Genomic DNA, 19,248 nt, shown 5'->3' with positions numbered 1-19,248 from the left:
TATTTCTCTTGATTTTAAACCATATCGGTATGCCATGCATTATGGCTTCAAAAAAGAGAGAGAGGGGCAATTTCTAATCAGAAATTCGTACACATATGAGGATAAATGACATCTTGATACCTCCTCCACATCTTTGTATACAGAAATTTGTAAAGCAACAAAATTTGCTTTAACTCCACCTAAAGTGTTTTCCAATCAATTGACTCATTGAGCCCCAAGTCCACAGAATTACAAAGATAAATGAATCTTTGTTCTTTGTCGAATAATCTTTTCCTATTTACTGCTGTGTCTTCTTTTTGATCCATTTGTGTTAAAACGCTCCATGTAAGGGACTCTGGTGTATGGTCCATAACCAAAAAATGGCCTACAAGTGGAGCCGTTATGTTCTTATTTGTTATGCAGCTCTTATGTTCTGTAATCCTTGTTTTACTTTCCTTTCTATCATCCCGGTATAAATTTTATGGCAAGGACACCAAATCACATACACCACCATGTATGAATTGCAATTGGTGAACTGTCGCTGTTGCCAAGGTTTTTTTAGGCCCAAATCTACTTCCTTTGTCCGTTTGGTGCTGGAACAACAACTAGAGCCCCCACAGGGTGTGTGTCCAGTTGGCCTTTCTAAACCCCAAGACTCAGTCAAAGTCATTTGGGATGATTTAGAAGAGATATAATTTCTGGTTACCAGATCTTTTATGTTGGGTCCTCTTTTAAACGCACATAATGGTCTGTTGATGGGGCACTCCCCAGAATTTAGTATATGGTAATTGCGTTTTATAATGGCATTAACTTTATTGTTATAAATGTGCTAACAAACACAATCTGATTGTTGTCTTTTGATTTTGTATGATATTCTAATAGGGCTTCCCTATTATTATTCTTATCTCGCTTGCAAGCTTTTTTTACAATTTTTTCAGGGCACCTTCTTGTTCTAAGTTTGGAACTCAAAACTGATGCTTCTTGTTCAAATATTGTCGTGTTGGAACTATTTTGCTTAAGTTGCAAAAAATGCCCCACCATTAAATTTTCTCTTGTATGACTCGGATGGTCGCTATTAAACTGCAACAGGGAATTCCAATCAGTTGTTTTATAATACGGTTTAACTTTCAAGCTCTTATCATAGGTGTCTGCCCAGATTGTGATGTCTAGAATATTGATTTCAACTGTACTTGTTGTTGCTGCAAATTTTAAGAATTGATTCTGTGCATTAAGCCAATTTTTTAATTCGTCAAATTCAGCTATATCACCATCCCATATTATCAAGATGTCGTCTATAAAACGCCTCCAAACCTGAAGATGGGGTAGAAAAGGATTGGTAGGGTTATAGATCACACTTTTTCAAAAAATTCAACAAAAAGGCTTGCAGCTGATGGAGCCAAAGACGACCCCATCGCCGTCCCATGTATTTGTTGAAACAGTTGATAATTAAAACTGAAATAGTTTTCCTTTAGGGACGTTGCTGCACACCATAGTATGAAACTGTTTGGACAATCTCCTTCTGTTCTTTTAGTCCTGAGGACTTCCTCTAAGACTTCAAGAGTTAGCTCTTGGGCAAAACACGTATAGAGAGATACTATATCGAGCCCCACTAGCATTTGTTGTTTACCGTCAAATGGATAATTTTCAATCAAGGTTATGACTTCTGTAGTGTCTTGTATATAAGAATACATTTCAAGGACAAAAGGTTTTAAATAGATGTCTGCAAATTTGGACAAAGGTTCAAGTAGGGATCCTACACCGGACATAATCGGATGGCCTGGTGGGTTAGATAGTGACTTATGACAGGTGGTTTCTTCCATGAGGTGGGGCAATGGAAGGGAATGATTTGCCTCCGTTCTTTTACTCTGAGATGTGAGCAGTGTTAGTTTATGGGATTGCAAGCTTAAGCATTGGAGGTATGAGTGGCTAAAAGGGTGTAGGGTCTTGTGTGTAATGTTTTGGATTATGAGTTCTATTTTAGTTTTGATGTGTAACCAGTTGAGTATTTTTAGAGCTGGAGTGACATGTGTGTAAGGCTTGAGGTTTAGAACACATCGTGTAGTTTGATGGTGGATAATTTGGAGAGATTCTAGGTTTTCTGAGGACTGAACCACATAGAGAGATTTATAGTATTCTTATTTGGAGAGCATTTGGGCATTGGTGAAGATTTACTTTTGGGGAAGTTCCAAGTAAAGGAGCATCATTTTGAGGATCTGTAGGAGCTATGTTGTTTTCTGACATGGTCTTTTACATGTGGTTTGAGGGATAGAGGCAGTGTCTTTTAGGATTCCCAGGTTCCATGCTTCTGAGGTAGGTGACCGGGGGATTCCTAGGTCAGAAGGCTTTATAATACTGGAAAGTGTCTTTCTTGCTGGGGTTGAGGCATACGTTGTTTTGGGACATCCATTTTTTTAATCTCTGAGGCTTTGGCTACTGGAGTTGTTGTATTGGATGTTTGGTGAATGGAGAAGGCGATATCAACTCCAATCTGATCATGTGTGAACAATTTCCCCTAAAACGAACGCAAAGATTAGCAGTACTGAAATAGTAAAGTGACAAAGTGCCTTCACTATTTCAATAGACAAGAAGGGGTATTTGGGCTGGAGAGTCAGGAGACACCATTGACAAACAGGTGCCTTTTAGACAGGTTCAGGCACAGTAGTGTGAGTGGGGGAAGCAGCAAGCTGGTAAATGGCAGACACCCATGGGAGAGGCACAGATGACAGCACAAAACACATGCGGTTACAGAGAGATTCCAACACACAGCCAACATGCGGCAGGCAAAGAGAATTGAGGCATGGAACAAACCAGAAGACAGTCCATGATAAAAATGAAAAGTCGACCAGCTTGCCCCAGATATTTAATGTGAAAAAGAGTTGTTGCTTGTAACAGAGGGAAACATTTGTGTTCTACATGTGTTCTTTACGTGAGGATGCCCTGGGCCTAGGACAGCAGACCAGTGGAGATAGGTGGGCCAGAGCTGTGTGGGTGCTTTGATCAGTGGAGCATGTGAGAAAAGAGGGGGGAAATGTGTTGGCGAGTGGGAAAGGAAACTCAGGATTGGTGAGTGACCCTTATGGGAGTTCTTGGGTGTCCCATGGAAGAAGAGTGAGCGATGTGGGTGTGGTGTGAGGGAAGATGTGAAGGTATCAGGAGGTGTACTGGGGATTAGGAAACAAGTAAAGTTCAGGATTGTTTGTCAAATTTTCCACCCAATGACAGTTGCGAAAAATAAAGCATGCAAAAAGTACAAGTTGGGCAGACCAGCTTACATAGCATGAAGCATCATTTTAGCAATCAGATATTTTAAGTTATTTGGCCCTGACAGGTGGGGAAAGCATGTAGGTAATGCCTGTTGCCCACGTTCATCTCTAAAGGGTAATGAGAGCACCTCACAAGAGCATCAGTGCTGCCTTTGCCAACCGGATAAGCCTGCCTACCAGAGTTATATCACCATTAGTAACCACGATTGGATGCAGAGGATACAAACGCACACAGTGTGTAGCGTAGACTTGAAGAAAACATACTCCTTACTAAAGAAGGCCACCTAATTTCTGCAATGCAGTTGCATGAATGCCAGATATTGCCTTGGCAACATGTTCCTTCTTGCAAAGCAATCATTTGAAACGCAGGCAAGAGCCAACTTTGCCTAACAATGATATTTACTTCAAATGCACTAGAAATGTAACTCAAAGGGTGGCACTTGCAAATGACCTGTAACCTCTGGGAGGACAAAGGTGCATGGATGGGATGGCCAGATGGTGCACAGGCCCCTTTAGAAGAAGGGTAAGGGGCTTGGTATTCTCCATGTTCTGGCTGTGAAGAGAGGGGTTTTTTGGACTTTGCTAGAAAAGTATAACAAAGAAAGAGAAAATATGTGCAAATCAGTTATTTCGCTCTGTACCACGCCATTCACCTTTTTCTTCCGACTTCAAAATTAAGTGCTCTTCTGTCCATAGTCTAGATACACGTTGGTCCTCTTTAATGAGGATTGCGGCGCCACTATCCAAATCAGGCCCTTAAAAGGGATATATGCCTTGAAAGAAAGAGACTAGACATATTGACAATGTCTGCAGATGTCCAGGATAGGAAGTCAAGAGAAAAGGCCCTTTCATCACCCGCTATAGTGACAGATTTCTCCCCTGGGTCCCAAACAGCTACCTTGTTTCAGTCAGCTGATCTCCCCCTTTCATGGAGAATTCACCCACTGTTGATTGAGGGAAATAACGGCATTCCTACTTGCATTATTTTAACGGGGAGTAGGCATGGGCATGAAATCTACGACGGTGGACATGAGTTAGTTGCTACTGGTTGGGAGCAGTGAGGTGGATGTCATAGTTATAATGTACTGTTAATTTAAATGAACTACAGAAAAGTAGTGTATCTCATGAGTATATCTTGTTATCTATATATTTATTTATTTATTGTGAAACAGATATGTACAAACAAATATAAAGAATTATAAACGATCAGACACAAAGAACACTATACATATTGAAAAGGCTAAGACTTGTCTAACTGTTGCCTAGAATTGTAGACACTAATTAAAAGCTACAATAATCAAGGAAATCTAATTACCACCTAAAATGCAGGCCCCAAACTACGCAAAGAAAGTGCACAAATATTATGACAAATTGGGAAATATAAGAACATCAGATAGAATGCAGTTTGGGAAAATCAATGAAAAAATGTTTTAAGGTTTCTATGGTGTTACCGTCCTTGCAGAATGTACACAGCAGAAGATTCCTAGGAATCTTCAGAAGCGCACCAATGACTTCCTATGTTAGAAGTAGATTGAACCTAAATATTAAGAAGTTCAGTTTCCACCTTCTATTGGAAACTGCTTTGAGTAAGGTTGGACTTGATCGATAGGCTTTTCACTTAGAGAGCAGTGACTTAATAGTTCCTAATTCTTAGACTTTTCACTAGTATTGATCTAATTGAGAGTCCAAATATTTTCTTTACTGCCATTGGAGATTTATACTGTCATGTCTAGTTTCTTGGGATGTTATGACACGTCTTTGTCCACTTATTAAGAGCTTGGCAGGATTGTGTTTGCATAATCTCATTAAGTTTATTGAATAAGGAAAATGTGAGAGGATTCAATATTGTGGCAATAAGACCCGAGGCGGTGGGCCAATACAGCCCCAGGTAATGCCCAGGGCCATAGTTATAGGCCCGAGCATAGTGAGAGCCTTAACGAAGCCCCTGGGCATTACCTGCGGCTGTATTGGCCCACCGCCAAGGGTCTTATTGCCATTAGCACCCCGGCCCGTTGGATCAGGGTGCTAATGGCATTTTTTGTTCTGTTTCGCCGCGTTTCGAAACAGAAAAAAAAAATGAAAAAAAATGGCCGCCGGGAAAGGAAAAACAGAGTCCGTTTTCCCTTTCCATGGCAGCCATCGGGAGAGGACACGCTGGGAACACAAGTGTTCCCAGCGCATCGGCTCCCGAAAAAAAAAAAGAAGCAGAAGGTAAGTGGGGTTGGGAGGGTGGAAGGGAGGGAGGGGAAGAAAAAATAAAACGTACCTGCGTCCGCACTGGGGGACGATGGAAGCCTCCAGCCGTGTGGCGGCGCGGAGCGGGGATGGCCCGCTCCGATTCTCCACACTGCTGGAGCCTGCTATTGTTGCCCAGCGGGGACGCAGGAGCAAAAAGCAAAAAGGTAAGTGGGGTAGGGAGGAGGGAGGGAGGGTAGGAAAAAGAAAAAGCTTACCCGAGTCCCCGGCAGGGGGCGAAGGCAGCTTCTCAGTCGTGGGGAGGCTCGGAGCGGGGATGGCCCCGTTTCGAGCCTCCTCATTGGCTGAGGGGCTGCCACGCCCCCGCCGAAGACAAGGCGGCTGGAATCCCGGCCGAGAATCGAAAGATTCTCGGCCGGGTAATGACCCGGCGAGAGCCAATCAGAATGCTTGTTGCATTCTGATTGTCTCTCGCCGAGTACTAATGTATTATATATTTGACAGCAGTTTTTACCAGTCAGTTGGGTTTGCAGTGACCAAAGGTATAGTTCAAAGCTAATAATTGCTCCTAGAAAAACCGGGGGGAAGATTGAGGGTACATCTCCAAATATTCACCTCAATTTTTGACCAATCGGTATAACCATAATTTGTCACTGCTCCGTATGTTAAGCACAGAACTAATTTGCCTTTGTATAATTTTAGTAAGAGTATAGTAAAGTTGGCGTATTTCCAATCCATTTTTATTAAATTGTGCAGAAAAGGAGACTACCCGTGGATGAAGGTCTTTAAAAGCATTTACTTGGTAAGAGTGTCTGAGAACAGACTCATACTATTTCCAACTATTCCCAAGTTCTAACTGTATGCTGCCTACATACCAGTTACATTTGGACAGTCTCTTTTTCGGAGAATCAAATATCAGAATATTAGTCTAGTATGATTGAGCTCCAAGCCTAGAACATAAAAAAAAAATAGATAAGGAATGTAATAGTCTTTGGAGAGCAACAGGGGTTTGATCAATTAAGACAATGGGCCTCATTCCGATTTGGGCGCAAAGGGATTACCGGCACTGGTAAGGACACCGGTGCCGGTAAACCCTTTGCACCCTATTCCAAGGTCCCTTAGCGGATCCCTGCTTTAACGCCTGGTCTGACCAGGCGTTGTGGACGGGACCTGTTAAGGGACTTCGGAGCTAATAACGGTACCGCAAATTGTGGTACCGTTATTAGCTACTTCCCCATTCCCATTGAGCCCTATGGGGGCTGAAATGGGAATGGGGAATGGTTTTTTCAATGGGCACTTTTCGGTCCCTCCAAGGTCGGAATGGACCGGTAAGTCCCCATTGAACCAACCCGGAGGCGGTACCGGTATGGGAGCCAGCCATGGAGCTAATTGCTCCATGTCTACCACCAAACACGGAATGAGGCCCATTATAATGTCTTCGGCGTAGACCGAATGACGAATATGAAAGTTACCCAAGTGGGGCGGGGGGAATGGAGGACAGCTGGTGAGAGAATTCCCTTGTATATACGAAACAAAGCCAGTGCCAAACACATTCTTGCCATTGTCCATGAAAAGTGAGTACCACACCAGATAGGGAGCCCTTGAGGTCAAGACCAATTTTGATGTAGGTGTCTGAGTGGTTCCATGTAGTTGATGTCCCCTCAAAAATATCACTGTGCAAAAGAATCACGGAAAAATTGCTGTTTTTTGTGGGGACATTATTACATGGAACATGCGGGGGACACCCACGCAACCTCCGCCTGCCCCTGTCCCTATACATATGGTCACCTATATAATGTCACCACAACCTTATCCGGGCGACATTATATACGGCGACCATATATTTATATATATGGGGATGTTATTACCTGATACTGTCTGAGTGCATGTATTAAGAATGTTAGTTAGTGAACTAGGGCAGCCTAGAGCGCACAGTTTACCCAACAGCTTGGCTCAGTTGACCCTATTGAAGGCTTCAGGGAGGTCAAAAAGGCCAAGTATGCGGGTGAATAATATGCTAAAGCTTGTTGCTGCAATAAAGATAAAAGAAGACCATTTAAAGAGCCCATACCTTTCCTAAATTTCTGACTGGTTTGGGTCTCTGGCCTCAGACAGAGTTATCCATTCTTCTAAATTCTTCAAAATTAGAGCCGAACAAACTTTGCTGGACGTGACAAGTAGGGCAATCGGCTAATATTTTTGTGCGTCCTCCTTATCTCCCTTTTAAAAAAACAGAACTAAATGGAAGGATTTCCAAGAACTGAGGGTGGACTGCACCTATTGAAAGAATTAAAAAAGTGTGAACACGATAGCTGTTGTTCGGCAGAATCATATGCAGTACCCTTTGGGAACACCACACACAATTAAGACAACAAGTGCAAGTACAAATTCACCTTTGGTACAAGCTTGTACTACACAGTAAAGTGGTAGCGATGGCTGAGCAGCCAGACTTATCTCAAGAGTAAAGTTAGCAGTACAAGAGGTTACAAAAAGGACTAGCAATCACAGTGATTCAGACAAACATTTACTCAATGTTTCTGAGTAAAAGAATATACATTTATTTACACCATCAGTTATAAAACAATTCACTAATATAAAGAAGCAGAAAATCACAATCTTAATATACTACACACCACCCAATGAATTCTGGACACGTTAAGCACCAAATGAAGTGTGAGCAAAATGGCACTCCAGCAATTAAAAAAAAGGGGTGGACAAGGTTATTCAAAATCAAGCAGCACCAACAAGTAAGTAGGCAGGGCAATCTAGAAAAGGCTTATTACAACTAGGATTCAAATCAATAGACCTGGGCCAATGTTAATGGGTCAGAGTCTTTGCAGAGGATCACCCAGTTCAGAGTAGTTTGCGGTTAATTATTTGCCAAGAGTTTGAAAGGAAGTTGGTCGGAAGAAAAGTTATTTAAAAGAGTAGAGAAGGACAAGCCCTCGGATTAGTGAAAGATTTCAAACACTTTCACCACGGTCGGACGGAACGAACAACCGGATTTGAACAGTACCTTAGTAGAAGTAGAATGCTGTAGCTGAGGCAGAAGTTCCTGGCAGGACCTGCAGGCTCATGGTTCCTGAAGTGACTGTCAGACTGTCAAGAAGGAGGAAGGCTGGAGGGTCCTGCACTGCCCAGGAAAGAAACCAGCAGCAGAGCAAAGCAACAAATAAAAGGTGTGCTCCGTAAAACCCAAACAGGGTCCGGTCCTCCTGGCTATCCGGTTCACTGCAGTGGTGCACAGCAAATTCCACCAGCGGAGGGGGGGCCTTGCTTGGTGTTTGACAAACTGGTTGGTCCCACCAGCTCAAGAGAAGAAGATTCCTTGCAGATCTTCTCTGTCGTTGAAGTTTGGGAGATTCGGACCCGTAGCAGGGGTTCACCGGGAGGTTCAGTAGTTGCAGTAGTCCTCTTCCTTCAGCTTCTCTTCAGTTCTCTTGATCCAGTGGTGACTCTGCCTTCCAAGTCCCGGAGACCTGCTTTTTATGCACTTTTCCCCAATTCACACAGCCTGGCTGTCAAGCACACAGCAGGGTGGCTGTCCTGGGAGGACAGTCACCTAGCCAATCAAACAAGAGTGTGACTTGGGTCTCCAGGGAGACCCTATGCAGGCAGCCTAAAAGTCCACCCTCACATCCTGTCCACCCAGACACTCAGGCGCCTAAGGAGGGCTTCTGTGCAGAAGCCTGCCAAAGGACGACGAACAAAGGAACCAAACCTGGTTTGGTGCGCAGAGTAAAACACGAGAAAGACCTTTACAAAAAGAAATGGCAAATAAACCCAGTCAGAACCAAATAAAATTAAAAGGGGTCCAGCGGATTAAAGTTCGAGGCTAATAACATAGCCTAAAACAGTACCAAGGCTATTTTCATAGTCCGCTGTAGGAAAAAAAATGGTAGATACCACTGCCACCAGCCAAATCTTAAAGAAAGTGGAACAAAATAATGTTCCATGAGAAACAGACAAAAAGGGATAACTATTAACCCTTTTACAGTACCCTATGGAAGATAGTTTGTACTGGGTCTGTGAATTTAAAAAGACTAATAAAGTCAATGGCAACTTTACATGTTCTGGGAGACAGTAGTCAGTCCCAAAAAATGGAGTTTATAGTGGGAAGCCTGAAAAAGGCAACCCTGTGTCACTGCACTAAAGGTGCTGTGTGACACACAGTAAAAAGATAATGACTATGGAGTAGGTGAGACTCCACAGTCTATGAACACAAAAATGTAAAACACACAGCAAAACACATCTAAGAGTGGGAAAAAAGGCTAACACTCTTACCAGGTGAAAAAAATAAATCCTAGAAATCCAGCAAAGCTGCTGAATGACTCGGTAGTTAAGGAAATTAGCCATTCTGGAGCATTCTCCCTAACAGCTGTCAACAAGCCCATGTTCCCCTTAAAGGTAACCATTGCTAAGCTGTCTGGGCCAGTGGCTCAAGCTGTGTTAGCCATTGTATTCAGAATATAAATGTTTTCTGGTGTCAGGATACACTCCACTGATAACACAGAGAGGGACAATAATATGCCATCCAAGACATTGAAACCTCTAACTCAGAAGAGGCCATGTACCCGTTTTTCTGAGCATTCAAAGCCTAGAACAGTAACCGCATTCCTTCATCGATAGCGGTTACATAGCGACAAACAAAGCCATTCTCCATTCGCAACCAGAGGCGTATGACGTGCACGTCAATGAGTCAAGTGATTTCATGGTGCTCTAAAGTGCGTCCTTCGAAAAATAAAGTCTGCCTCGAAAAACACTGTGGTGCTTCTGATTAGTGCTTTTTGGATTATTGTGTTACTTGTCTGTTCCTAGTTCCTTGGTACTTGACTCGGCTTTTGTTATATGGACTCTGCCTTCTCTGCTCCCTACGTATAGATACTTGCCCGTTCATGCCGACTCTGCTTCTCCACTCGGACTGCATTTGCTTAATGTTTTGGATATATCACTGCCCGCACGCTGCTAACCTCGGACCTCTTAAGTAATCCTTTGCCTTACGTCTAGTCATTGTTCTTGCCTGTCTGCTACCTGAATTGATTTGTTTTCTGGACTGTTCACCTCCATCCTGCTCTGTGGACCTGTTCCATTTGCACAGATGTTATTTCATCTAGGACGCCTTGGGATTTCATCTTTATTTCCCTTTGGATTGTGAACTCTAGTGTATGCAGCACTTGAACTAGAGACTCTTCCTGACTTGCTGCCTTAGGCGTCCTTGTGCTGTTGGGATAGGTGTGATTTTTGGATTTATTTGCTGCCTTTTTTGGACCTGGATGAACTCAAGACTTTTTCCATTGGATCATATCCCGGTAAGACTTGATTCTTCGTTTATATTCTGTACCGTTGTTAAATATTTACCTCCTATCCTAGTTACAGTGGATTTGCTTTCCCATTAGATTCACCTGGGGGTATTCTAGGACCACCGCCATCTGCCCACTGTCTTACCCAGTTTTTCCGCTTCTGCTAATCATCTCGTTGAGGTGGGTCTGGTTCTAGAAGTTTGTTAAGAAGTCTAGTTACTTGTTTGTGAGCACCAACGTATTGTTCTTGCCTTACAGCCGATGTGTCGTGGGTCGGTCCTATCTTCCGATTACTCTAACAGAGGGTTACAATTATAGGAAGAATTCTTCAGCGACGGTGCTCCAGGTCCGTAGTTAGTCCAGCACTCCATGATGTAGTGGTATTGTTTCATGACATCTGGCTCAAAATTAAAATACCAAGAAAAATATGCCAAGGGAAAAATTGGGGAATAGGTTGAATTTGGCATAGCTAGGTTTCAGAGCACTTAACTTGGGTTCTCCTTCTCTCTGAAACATCAACATTTTGTGGGACTTCAACAAGTTGCTATAAGATTGTTTCGTTTGTTTTTTCAAGGATATACCTTAATGATATCTTTTATGTAGAAGATACAAATTATGTTTTGTTTCTTTTTTCGTCATGGCAACAGCTTCATTGAAGTGGTGGGTTCTGTGAGAACGAGTAGCAGCTTTGCACGAGAATTGTTTTTTTTATAAAATGTCCCATAAAGGGACTTAATACTTTAGAGATCTTAAACATTCCTTAATTTTTTTTGTAAGAAACAATACAATTTTAAATTAAATGTGTCAATAATAAGTGGAATGCAAATGAATCTTGTGGCCTGGCTGTTAAAAATAACAGAAGTGTTGCATGAGGAATGGACACCAGAGTCGAAAATTGAATTTGGCCAAAGTTACATGTCCCATGATCACTGACTTCTTTATCAATCACTTCAAATTGAAAACAACAATCAAAGAAGAATTTTGACACGAAGAGATAATCTAGTGTGGAAGACGACACACCTCTCGACCAGGTGGGTCAAGCAAGAATGTCATCTCTTTGGTTTCCGATTCATCATACAGAACCCCCACAAAGTCATAACATTGGTTATACTTTTACCCCCACTTCTAGAAGCCTCTTGATGCTGCCTCTCAACTGGCTGATTTGAACTGATGCTGGTGGAATTAAAGTCTTCTGACACTTAGATTTCACCCTTAAAACCATTGTCCATTGCCTGGCATGGAGCTTAGAGTTCAACACTCTCATGATTGCAGATGACATGATGTTGACAATAAACAGCACAGATGTATCAATCCCAGCAATGTTAGAAGCCACCAGAAACGTGACTCCTTGTCTGGATATAAGGTAAACTACCCAATGCAAACCTCCAAGACATTGAACCACATTTTCCTCATGTGTGGAGATGGGGTGTGTCGCTATCTTCAGTCCAAAGCGGCTGCAATTTCTTTAGCTGTGCTTGGACAGCCACTGGGGGGCCCAGCTCTAACTGTCATCGGAAGACAAAGAGAAACTGCAACAGTGGAGAATGCAAACATCAAGATGAATGGAGCCGTGAACAAGGAGCTGTGGAAATGTCAGGAGCATGCAAACGCCTGATTAGAATGCAGAGCAGCTGCCAGGCCAGAAGGCTGAGAGTTACCATGTGGAGACCGTGCAGGCTGTTCCTCTCACCATGAAAAAAGGGAACCTGAGCAAGGCAGCTGCTTGCTTTGTAGGAAGAGACCAGGGGGCAACACTCATGTGTCCCACTTAAGGCTTTGGGGGTGGTACTTTTTATTCACAGAAAAATAAACAGAACTTTATCTGTGTATAGCATGAAGACATTTGCGGCATGAAAGCTGAGTACACCAAAGGGGAGCATTACACACACGTCACACAAATGGGATATCTATACACTAAGTGTGCAATAATAATTACAGAGCCTTCCCCTCAGGATCCCAGTGATACAGAAGAGTCGCAGACTCCCTATGGAATATGCACAGGAGCCTCAACCAGCATGCCGATGACTCACAACCGGTAATGGTTGGCTCAGAGACAATCATGGCAACAAGTGCCATAGAAATGCATCTCACAGGCCATACAGGAAAGGAAGCCCCAAGCATGACAGTATCCCTGGTGAGATCCTCCATCAAATGTCTGCACACAAGGTCACAATAGTGTTGTTTATTGCCCTCACTTCAGCGGCACAAAAAAGTAGTATCCTTCTGTGAAGAAATCAAGCAGCAGACAGGTAGACTCCTACATGTGTAGGAGAGGATGGAAACAGTAGAAACCAGCATAGAAACATTGTAACACATGCAAACACTGTTACAGACCTAGGAGAATCTAACTGTGACTTGCAAGACCCCAGCAGATGGACAACATTCACATCTAAGGTATCCCCAAGTAATTAGAGGGGGAAGACTGAGCCACTATCTGAGCATGATGGTTCCCAAAGTTGTTGCCTGTTGACTTCAACCCACCTTTAGAGGTGCAAAGAGCACATAGGATTAGATTTTAAGAAACTGCTATGTAAAGTCACCTCTATTCATTGCATGCATCCTGAGACACAATCATACCAGACAGATACTCCAACTAGCGAAGAAACAACATCTATTCATATACGTATCGCAATAACCACTGTGTTAGAACCTTTCTTGGAACCAACTAAGCAAGATAGCCAGGAGAACACTCTCCTTTCCTACTCAACAATTGAGGTGCTGGCTAAATCCCAAAAATCTCCTGTGATCTTGCGACTCATGAATCATACTAGAATGCTCAAGAAACAATAGAGCTTAGCACAGTTGTTTCCAAACCTAGAGCCAACCACGATTCTATATTCATATGCAAAGGCCAACAAATAGACATGACCACAGATTACTCTAAACATAACCTAGAAGAGAGAAAATGCTTCCTAAACTTGTGGCAAATACTTAAAAATTGGACCTCAAATATGGGCTGTTGGATCTGGCAAGATTATTGCTCATAAAAGACGGTAAAGCAACAGAGTACATCGATCCAGAGAAGTTACTAGACTTTCTCAAATCCATAGATCAGGAAGAAATGGAGGTCTCCTTCATGGAAAAAAGATCCTCTAGCCAAAGCACTCAGCAACCAAACAAAACAGGAGAATACAGATGGGTGCATCTGTGCTACAAACCAAGCTCTAAAGATAAGAAAGCATCCCCGTTCTGTTCAACCACATTGATACCTGTCACAAAGGAAGCCCACCTGAGAGAGAAATCACTCTTCCCACTGAAGAGTACAGAGGGAAGTCTAAAAGTAGGTAATGCCTTGTGACAGAGATAGTAGGAGACGAACGACAACAACACTTGCAGCTATCAACTCACTTAGCATTTGAAAGCACTTAAAAAAATTATGAGAAAGAAGAGGATATTACCTGCTTGGGACAGTTCCTTTGTGCCTAATGTGAACTTGGAAGCCCTCAAGGAATGAAGAAGCTACACCCAGGGAAAGGATTTGGACGGAAGACTCCAAAGAATGGAAACCTCAATTGTTAAGATGCAAGCAAGGGAAGTAGGCTTAGGGCAACGTTATCCATAAAGTTTGTGCTTGATTTTTATACTTGCCCATTACAAAGGAGCCATGTCTGGGTTGGGGAGCTAGGCGAAGAGGCCAAGGAAAAACAGTTTAATGGAAGTTGGACAGTGGAAGGGACTCACAGAAAGTGTGCATGCTCACCAGGGAAAAATCTAAGCACAAGATCCTTTATACTGATTCTGACACCAGCCATATCTGAGCTTCACGTCCTTTCGATGAACGTCAACAGCCTGAACAATTTCGTCAAGATGAAAATGATACTGAAATACCTCAAATCCAACAGGCCAGATGCATTTATCTGAAAATGAGGCACTGGAACTTCTGACACACTGGTTGGGAAGAGTGTTCCAAGGCTGCACACTGAAGAAAGAAATGGTAAAAAGCATGCAGTAGCTCTCCTCTGCCACTGACCTGTGAGATACAAATTCCTGCAATGCAAGACAAGATGGAGAAGAAAGAATAACATTGATCAAGGTGGACCTGGGAAGTCACAAGCTGATTTTTCATTCTACATATGCCCAAATGTGCCCGAAGGCAGGATTCCTCTCATACCTAAACAAACTTCTGACAGAAACCGGAACAATCCCAGTGGTACTTGGAGGGAACTGGAATCTTGTCTGCGGCCCTCTGTCAGACAGATCGCAAAAGTGAACCATCAGACCCCATCATGACAAAGGAATTTTAACTGACCATGGTCTGATTCAACCCTAGAGACAAGAACACCCAAAAAGGGAGGCAATACACATATGTGTCGTATGTCCACGGGACATGCACAAGAATGTACTACTTTCTCATCTCAAATTTCCATATGGAAAATGAATCTTATTCACTACAAACATCCAATAGAAAAATGCTCCCTTAACGAGAGACTAAAAGAATGCACAGAGATTGATGAACGTGCATCCCACCCCACAGACATAATATTAGCCATGCTGAAGCCTATATACACAGGGAGTAATGATACAAGCATTTTCCATGAAAAACAAGCAAACAGGAGAACTACTTAAGGAGCTTGAGGACAGTATAACAAATTGCATCAATTAATATTCAAGGTCTCCAACCACCTCATTGCTCTCTGACTTATTCACTGCAAAATAAAGCTATGGTCATACTTCACAAGGCAAGCTGAAACTGCCCTTTTCTCCTTGAAACAAATACACTATGAAAAGAGCAAAAAAGCAGGCACATTCTGTGGAGCCCAGCTCAAAAAACATCAAACTAACACAAACTTCCCCTACCTAGCAGCAGAATACAATACCCTAGTCACTCAGTCGGTTGGCATAACCCATCTTTGCATTATATTACAGCAAACTCTATACTGCGGGAGCAACTTGCAAGATCCAGAAGAAGAGAAATTCATGAGAAAGCTCAATCTGCCCACTCTAGAAGAAGGCGCGCAAATCGAGCTGGTGTCTCCCTTAGTGGAAAAAGTAGTACATACAGCCTTGAAAGAAATGTCAGCAGGTAAATTCCCTGGGAGAAGACGGGCTACCAATCAAGTTCTTTAAAATTTGCGAGCCTTTAGTCACACGACTACTGACCAAATTCTGCAAAGAAGTAAAATAGAAGGGAAGTTTACCTTCAGAATTCAACAAAGTTCTAATTTCGGTATTCCCCAAGGCAGGAAGAGATGACACAAAGTGCTGCGACAACCGTCCCATCTTAGCCATCAATATCAACATCAAAATTCTTGTTAAATTGCTGGCCAAGCAGTTAAGATCACACCTACCAAAACTGATCAACCACAGATTGGCTACTTACCAGGCAGAATGATCTGAGGTAATCTCTGCGAGGCACTTCCCATGCTCTGGAACAAAAGATATGCTATATTCCCGACGCTGGTCATGTCTCTAAACACAGAACAAGCCTTTGACAGGGTGAAGTGGGGATACATGTTCAGGAACTTCTATATTTGGACTGGGGGAGCAATTGATAAGTGAAACTGCTATATGCAGAGCCAGCGTCCAAGGTGTTCTATAATAAACATTTCTCTGAAAGCCTCAGCATAAGAGGAGGAACATGCTGAGGCTGTCCCTTCTCCCCATTTATTTATACTAGCATTGGAGCCACTATCTGCTGCAATAAGACAGAACACAATTATCAAAGGGGTAGCACTAGCCTTCAGGAGAAAGGAAGTTTAAAGTATATGCAGATGACATCCTGTTGACGCTAACTGAGCACTCCATTCAAGCATTGGTAAACACCATGAATGAGTATCAACATTCCTTCAGCTAGGTACACAAATGCTTAACATATCTAAGAGTCAGGAATTTGAAAGGTACTACACCTAATCACAACATTGAATGCTGGAAAAGACTCAGCCAATTGTGCTGTAGTAATATACAAACAGTGAAAAGCACTCCTCCTTCCTTTGCTAAATCCACAGTCGCTGAGATTGGTGACCAGAACCAGTATGTGGCCACTTGGGTCCTGGCCTCACACCCCCAATCACCTTGAGCCTATGCCCACTCCCAGCACTTGCCTTATGCACCCACTGGCTTGCACTTATTTATTGGCAGTCAACCACTTACCAAATGATCTCTACCATTCACCTAACAGCTTGCAATTTACTCCCTAGCACTTCCCTCCTTGTTACTCCTAGCACTTAACCTGCCCCCCTCAACTCCCTCTCTATCTTCACTTGCACGATCTGAATGCTCACAAGGCCTAGTAGGACTGCCTCTCACTGTCATTCTTATATGTGCTTTACTCCCATGATCCTTCCCTGTTGCCCTGTGGGCACCTTGAAACACAATTTACTTGATGTATAAGTACCTTATAAATGCACAATAAAATAAATAAATAAACAATACCCAAGCCGAATTAACTTTTCAGTATGCTACCTACTCGACCAGAGCAAAGGTGGATGAAACAAGTGATGAGAGAAATCAAACAATTCATGTTGAACCCGCAACAACCAAGAATTAAGTCATCCAAACTCTTTGCAACATCGTTACCAAAGGTTGAACTGCACATTCTAGCCCATATACAACTCTCTTCCCTATGCTAAAATATTAACCAGTTCTATAATTCTCTAGAAAATACACCTGCTAATCACACTTCTATTAACAGACAGTTGTATGTGAATGATAATCCTGCCACATCCCCAAATTGGTAAACAACACATACTACTGAGAGAAAGCCCACACATTGCTATGTTATGTTCTGTTATGTGGTCTTGTACCAAAAACTGCTGCCACTTGCGTGGTCTCTTGGCGCTCTGGCCGTTCTCCAATGGAAGGAGGGTTGTGGGGAGTTGTTAGTGGGATTGAGAGGGAGAAGAGCAAGAGAGTGTTGAGGTGCTATTGGCTGTTTCAGTTCAGAAAAAACAGTCACTGAGCGTTGGTGCATTTTTAGTTTGTAACCGCCCAACTATGAGCAGACCCTTATCACATTGAAGTACCTTTATGGGCTAATCATAGCCTTAGAATAGCAGGCTAAGGGGGTGATTACAAGTTGGGAGGTAAGGGATACCAGGCACCGGTAAGGAGACTGATGCGGTAATCCCTTACCGTCCGATTCAGTGGTTAGCAGGCCATTAGCAGGCCCGTAATTGGCACCTTCCCCATTCCCATTGGGGGCTCAATGGGAATGGGGAATGGTTAGTTCAATGGGGACTTACTGGTCCCTCCAGGGTCGGAATGCACCAGTAAGTCCCATTGAACCAGACCGGAGCCGGACCTGGGATTGGAGGCAGCCATGGCCCAAATAGCGCCATGGCTACCTCCAATCTCGGAATGAGGCCCTAAGTCTTTTCTGGGATATCTGGGACGAGAGAACACAAAACATGGTGGCGTTACTAATTCTGCAGAGCAACTCCACCTATTAGACAGGCATCAGTAGCAGCATATCCAACTAAAGAACTGTTTTACGGGGGCAATATCCCGAATCAAGGCAGGGTTAATTAGCTCTCTGCTAGCAGGTACAATTGAGAAATGAGTCGGCAGAAGGGGAGCCATGTCAGCCTGCTACTCAGTTCCAATTAATACTCCATATAATGTGCAACCTGCTTCTGAACTTTAAAAAAAGATGTGACAAGATATTACAGACGACATTCTCAAAAAAATGTGGTCCGACATTCTACTTCAGAACGCATGGGGCCAAGAGAAACAAGTTTGATGTTCGCACAATTTAAAGTAACACCACTGGACCCCAGTGAAATGGGCAAAATCAAGAATAACAGAACAGATGAATGTTGGAACTGTGCAGAAACCTGTGTGGATATATCCCACATACTGTGGTCATGTCCTGCTATACCGGAGTGCTAGTCAGACATCTTCTTGATAGTAAACCACTCAATAAACGCACCATTAAAAGTATTTAAACAGCTTGACCTGATACACGATTTCCAAGACCTTGAATGGCGCAACGGCTATAAACACAGATGCCTTCGCTCAATCCTGATGGTTGCAAGACAGTGCATCTGTAGAGATCCTTAGATAGTGACATGTATGTATTTATTTATTTTATTTCTAAAGCTCTAAGACAGAAGCCTGTGTGCATAATAGTGCTAGACAAGACAAACAAGAGTACAAAAAGGTTAAAGGCACAAAAAGGCAGTCAGTGGGGGTGTTAACCAAAAAAGACCGTTTTTAGACCATGCTTGAATCCAGCCAGAGACGGGCAGGCTCTTAGGGCAGGAGGCAGAGCATTTCAACATCTTGGGGCAGCGTAAGGAAAAGATCGATCAGTGACAAGTGATAGTTTGATTTTGGGATTTGCAGAAGGCAGGAGTTATTCAACCTCATCGTTTTCCGATTAGGAAGCCAACTAGTCTGCCCGATAGGTAGCCCAGGCTTTTACCATAAGGACAGTTGTGTGCAATACACAGCGTCCGAAAGGTAATGTGTCTGTCGATGGGTAGCTAGTGAAGCACCGGGCAGGCATCAGCTACATAGTCGGATCTTATGCAGACCCATTGCCACACATACTGCTTTGCACTAAAACACTG

This window comes from Ambystoma mexicanum, chromosome 6q (assembly GCF_040938575.1).
Source record: "Ambystoma mexicanum isolate Mex_15411 chromosome 6q, UKY_AmexF1_1, whole genome shotgun sequence".
NCBI lineage: Eukaryota > Metazoa > Chordata > Amphibia > Caudata > Ambystomatidae > Ambystoma > Ambystoma mexicanum.
This window is presented reverse-complemented; position numbering follows the sequence as displayed.